This window comes from Schistocerca americana, chromosome 3 (assembly GCF_021461395.2).
Source record: "Schistocerca americana isolate TAMUIC-IGC-003095 chromosome 3, iqSchAmer2.1, whole genome shotgun sequence".
Taxonomy (NCBI): Eukaryota; Metazoa; Arthropoda; class Insecta; order Orthoptera; family Acrididae; genus Schistocerca; species Schistocerca americana.
This window is the reverse complement of record NC_060121.1, coordinates 934,902,360-934,908,786: the sequence shown is the minus strand read 5'-3', so window position 1 is coordinate 934,908,786 and position 6,427 is coordinate 934,902,360. Positions and strand designations below refer to the sequence as shown.

The 6,427-nt window shown below is 46.8% G+C and overlaps 1 pseudogene; it reads left to right on the top strand.

The window, feature by feature from the left end:
- Positions 1-5,457: 5,457 nt before the first annotated feature.
- On the top strand, positions 5,458-5,575 carry LOC124608405 (annotated as a pseudogene).
- Positions 5,576-6,427: the final 852 nt, after the last annotated feature.

Genomic DNA, 6,427 nt, shown 5'->3' with positions numbered 1-6,427 from the left:
CCCCTCCGCGCTGTTCCTGATCGCGTTGGTCGGGATTCCACGACTGTCATACGAATATGCAATCGATGGGTTCAGAAGCGCCGTAATCAACACCACGCCCCAATCGTCTAGAGCCCAGCAGACGGACACTGTTCTCTCACCGATGCAGAATCGTTCAGTCACATCACGTACCTCGAGTCGAGAAGATGCCGGTGCTGCCGCTGGATGTCCTCGCGAAATTCGCGGACGATACCACGTTATTAACAAGCAGGCGACACATCAACGCGGCAATATGGCGCCTACAGCAGCAGCTGAACATCACAGAACAATGGGCAACGGCACGTCATACGAAAATTTTGAGAGATTGCAGTGCACTCTCACTTCTAATTTGGAGTTATGCCGCTTCATGTTCGTGTTGTTGTTGTTGTGGTCTTCAGTCCTGAGACTGATTTGATGCAGCTCTCCATGCTACTCTATCCTGTGCAAGCTTTTTCATCTCCCAGTACCTACTGCAACCTACATCCTTCTGAATCTGCTTAGTGTATTCATCTCTTGGTCTCCCTCTCCGATTTTTACCCTCCACGCTGCCCTCCAATACTAAATTGGTGATCCCTTGATGCCTCAGAACATGTCCTACCAACCGATCCCTTCTTCTGGTCAAGTTGTGACACAAACTTCTCTTCTCCCCAATCCTATTCAATACTTCCTCATTAGTTATGTGATCTACCCATCTAATCTTCAGCATTCTTCTGTAGCACCACATTTCGAAAGCTGATATTCTCTTCTTGTCCAAACTATTTATCGTCCATGTTTCACTTCCATACATGGCTACACTCCATACGAATACTTTCAGAAATGACTTCCTGACACTTAAATCAATACTGGATGTTAACAAATTTCTCTTCTTCAGAAACGCTTCCCTTGCCATTGCCAGCCTACATTTTATATCCTCTCTACTTCGACCATCATCAGTTATTTTGCTCCCCAAATAGCAAAACTCCTTTACTACTTTAAGTGTCTCATTTCCTAATCTAATTCCCTCAGCATCACCCGACTTAATTAGACTACATTCCATTATCCTTGTTTTGCTTTTGTTGATGTTCATCTTATATCCTCCTTTCAAGACACTGTCCATTCCGTTCAACTGCTCTTCCAAGTCCTTTACTGTCTCTGACAGAATTACAATGTCATCGGCGAACCTCAAAGGTTTCATTTCTTCTCCATGAATTTTAAGACCTACTCTGAATTTTTCTTTTGTTTCATTTACTGCTTGCTCAATATACAGATTGAACAACATCGGGGAGAGGCTACAACCCTGTCTTACTCCTTTCCCAACCACTGCTTCCCTTTCATGTCCCTCGACTCTTATAACTGCCATCTGGTTTCTGTACAAATTGTAAATAGCCTATCGCTCCCTGTATTTTACCCCTGCCACCTTTAGAATTTGATAGAGAGTATTCCAGTCAACATTGTCAAAAGCTTTCTCTAAGTCTACAAATGCTAGAAACGTAGGTTTGCCTTTCCTTAATCTTTCTTCTAAGATAAGTCGTAATGTCAGTATTGCCTCACGTGTTCCAGTGTTTCTACGGAATCCAAACTGATCTTCCCCGAGGTTGGCTTCTACTACTTTTTCCATTCGTCTGTAAAGAATTCGTGTTAGTATTTGCAGCTGTGACTTATTAAACTGATAGTTCGGTAATTTTCACATCTGTCAACACCTGCTTTCTTTGGGATTGGAATTATTATATTCTTCTTGAAGTCTGAGGGTATTTCGCCTGTTTCATACATCTTGCTCACCAGATGGTAGAGTTTTGTCAGGACTGGCTCTCCCAAGGCCGTCAGTAGTTCCAATGGAATATTGTCTACTCCGGGGGCCTTGTTTCGACTCAGGTCTTTCAGTGCTCTGTCAAACTCTTCACGTAGTCTCGTATCTCCCATTTCATCTTCATCTACATCCTCTTCCATTTCCATAATATTGTCCTCAAGTACATCGCCCTTGTATAGACCCTCTATATACTCCTTCCACCTTTCTGCTTTCTCTTCTTTGCTTAGAACTGGGTTTCCATCTGAGCTCTTGATATTCATACAAGTCGTTCTCTTATCTCCAAAGGTCTCTTTAATTTTCCTGTGGGCAGTATCTATCTTACCCCTAGTGAGATAGGCCTCTACATTCTTACATTTGTCCTCTAGCCATCCCTGCTTAGCCATTTTGCACTTCCTGTCGATCACATTTTGGAGACGTTTGTATTCCTTTTTGCCTGCATCACTAACTGCATTTTTATATTTTCTCCTTTCATCAATTAAATTCAATATTTCTTCTGTTACCCAAGGATTTCTACTGGCCCTCGTCTTTTTACCTACTTGATCCTCTGCTGCCTTCACTACTTCATCCCTCAAAGCTACCCATAGGGAAGATGATATCCATTATGATGTGACTTCATACATCATGATGAAATGGTGGGCAGTAGTTAATGCTCTCGCTTGCGTGCTCTTTTTTTTGGCCATCAGTCTACTGACTCTAGGGAAGGAATAATGGTCAGCTTTACCTGCATTTAAAGGAATAGGGTGCCGATTTAAACGACTGCAGTAAAAGAGGACGGAGACGGTGGGCCGAGGGAAGCGCGTTTTTTCTGCGGAACCTGGGTGGAAACATTTCCGGACGGCCAAGTTCCGTGGTCTTATTGTGCAGGCACGTTGGTTGGCGCCGGTCAGGAGGCAGCTGCGTCCGGGTAGACTGACTACCGCCGAGGAGTCACGAATGCAATGGCCAGTGCATTGTAGACCGGAAATAAAGCTGAGGTTGGGCCCTTGTTAGGCAGGAAGCCAGCAAAACAACTGTCAGCGTTCTGCGAATTTCTGTGGTCTAGGTAACTGGCGCCCAGACACCCAGACTCTGTTACAAAACATATTTGTGAAGGCACGAGGCTTTCAGCGAGTTTATGGCCATTCCTTGGAAACTTTGAAATGGACGCAACAGGGGAGGTAACAAACTTTTTATGGAGGGGTGTGGTTCCATCCTGGTCATGTTGTTAGCAAATAGCATGTCCTAATTGCGTGGGAAAGAGGCCGCAAAGCTGAATCTTTTTTCCTTTTCTCCCAATTAACTTTAAACTCTCTGATTGGTCAAACCGCTGTATGCAAAGCAAGGGCCGCTCTCCGAGCTTCAAATGCCGCGCTCCTGCTCGTGATTGGCTTGTGCTTAAGTGGGGGAAGTCTAAGATCTAAATAGGTTATTGGTACCGACCTGAGGAGAAAAGCTGACAGAAAGAGAAGATAACTCTTGTACTGGCACTTCGCTAGTAAAGAACTGCAGGTCTCTAGCTGAACGGTGGGACTTGTGTCCCTCGCAAGTGTGCCACTTAGAGCCTGTGCCAGTCACCTTCTGAACCGTCAGAGGTACTGCTTCTAGCATCACGCACACAGCGAGTGTTGCGTGGGTGTACTTATTTGCCTTCAGTCGGCCGTCTAAACATTTGACATATTCAGTCACCCGTAGTCGTGGCACAGAGTCAAATTGGTTTGGCAGACCAGCAAACGGGTCCACCTGCACGCTGGCATCCACGGGCATTTCATAGGCTCATAGCAAAGTACCTGCGTTCCGAATTAACCGAACGCGGGCGAGACCGCGTACTTGCATTTTTTGGGCGTGCTCCATTAATAACAGACTGCGGCCATCCATGACTTCAGTCACTGAATGCATCGTGGTGTGCCGCCCTGACCAGCGGGAGATCTGAAACGTAAGTAGAAGGCTTTCAAGTTAACGCTGAGAAGATGACGACAATTCTCTTCTTACCTTCATGACAGCCTGGTTATAAACAACGATCCAGTCCCTTAGGCTGATCACGTCTCTCATTGTTCAAGGAAAATGTCAATGTCAAAAAAGGCAACACGTTGCGCTTGATGTTGCACCCTCTCCTCGCCATCTCTCATATGCCTACTAGCACAAAACTGAAGCTATACTGAACAACGGAAACAACCCTCCATTTTATATGGCTGCTCCTCTGGGGCCACCATAAACACAAAAACGTTAAGCAATCATAGGATTTGCAAAATCACTGTCTTCGGCTCATTCTTAAAAGTCTCTCGGTGGACCTGGACAAGGAATCTTCATCAAGAACGTGACATCGACCCTATCTAGGACACCATCAAGAAGACAACACGTAACCTCCTGGACACCATAAAAGACCTCTGGCCGATCACTCACCTTCTGCACTACTTCGGTTACCACGGACCATAATCGAAGCTCCTAAGTAACCAACAAAAGCGTATAAAAATCGCCATCAGAGATGGGTTTGTGGGCCAGAGCCCACAGCCTTCGTATGAGTAAATAGAGAGAACAATATCCATTTACCTTTTCATCCAGGACGACGATAAGCACGGCGTTACCACTTCTCTTACATGACACAAAAAACGCAGTATGGACTGTCAGCATATACCGGTGGCAACGGCCTTGAAGTAGTGGATACACCGGCTCCCGTGAGATCACCGAAGTTAAGCACTGTTGGGCGTGGCCGGCACTTGGATGAGTGACCATCCAGCCACCATGGCTGTTGCCATTTTTCGGGGTGCACTCAGGCTCCTGATGCCAATTGAGGAGCTACTCAACCGAATAGTAGCGGCTTCGGTCAAGAATACCATCATAACGACCGGGAGAGCGGTGTGCTGACCCCACGCCCCTCCTTTCCGCATCCTCCTCTGAGGATGACACGGCGGTCGGATGGTCCCGGTAGGCCTCTCGTGGTCTGAAGACGGAGTGAACACATACCGGTTCCTGTCAGATCGCTAAAGTTAAGCACCATCGGGAGTGGTCAGAACTTGGATAGGTGACCGTCCGTATACACCGCGCGCTGTTGACAGTTATCCCTTAGCTTCCACGGCAGAGGGGTGATGGAGTCAAGTCTCTGATCACCAGTCATAGCGCCACTGGATAAATTACCAAACCCATCTGCAGTGTCTCGCGAAATGAGAGTATGCGTCACAGTTGGTTGGTTTCTTGGTTGATTTGGGGGAGGGCACCAAACAGCGAGCTCATCGGTCCTATCGGTTTAGGGAAGGGTGGGAAAGGAAGTCGGCCATGCCCTTTCAAAGGGACCATCCCGGCATTTGGGGAAATCACGGAAAGCAGGATGGCCGGACGCGGGTTTGAACCGTCGTCCTCCCGAATGTGAGTCCAGTGTGCTAACCACTGCGCCACCTCGCTCGGTCGACACTGTTGACAGTGGTACGTCCGTCGGATGGGGACGTTAAGCTCGGGCCCCGTAGTGCCATTCGAGAGGAGAAGGCTATGTGGCGACACAGGGTTTCACTCTCTTCCTTCTCTCGCCATCATCCCACTCATGTGTGACACCACGCTGCGCTCACGCCTGTTACATACTGCGGCCGTTTTCTTTAAAAAAGATGATAAGAGAGACGTCAATAACTAACCATCTGTTTCACTGCTGATATTTTTTCAAAATTTTTGAGAAGGTGAAGTATTCTGCCAACGGCCTTGCCGCAGTCGTAACACCGGTTCCCGTCAGATCACCGAAATTAAGCGCTGTCGGGCTGGGCTAGCACTTGGATGGGTGATCATCTGGTCTGCCGAGCGCTGTTGGCAAGCGGGATGCACTCAGCCCTTGTGAGGCAAAATGAGGAGCTACTTCATTGAGAAGTGGCGGCTCCGGTCTCGTAAAGTGACATGCGGCCGGTAGAGCGGTGGGCTGACCACATGCGCCTCCATATCCACATCCCGTGACGCCTGTGGGTTGAGGATGACCAGGCGGCCGGTCGGTGCCGTTGGGTCTTCCAAGGCCTGTTCGGACGGAAGTATTCTAGAACAATATACTATCCTCAACAAATCATAGTTTGGGTTTAAGAAGGATTGCTCTACTGAGAATGCCATTTACATGTTCACTCACTAGATTTTGCAACCATTAAATAATAAATTAGCGCCGATTAGTATTTTCTGCGATCTAACTCAGTCACGTGATTGTGTGAATCACAACAGTCTCCTAAATAAACTGAAGTTTTATGTGGTTGCTTGTATAGCCAACCAATGGATAATATTTTATCTAACCATTGTAAGTAGGCTGTTTAGGTTTTTTTTATTGGTAACGCCACGTAGCGCTCTGTATGAAAATCACTGGCTGTGCTGTCTGGAGTCTGTGGCTGGTTTGCATTGTTGTTGGCTTTTGTAGTGTTGGGCAGTTGGCTGTTAACAGCGCGTAGCGTTGCACAATTGGAGGTGAGCCGCCAGCAGTGGTGGATGTGGGGAAGTGAGATGGCGGATTTTTGAGAGCGGATCATCTGGACGTGTGTCCATCAGAGACAGTACATTTTTAAGACTGGATGTCATGAACTGCTATATATATTGTGACTTTTGAACACTATTAAGGTAAATACATTGTTTGTTCTCTATCAAAATCTTCATTTGCTAACTATGCCTATCAGTAGTTAGTGCCTTCAGTAG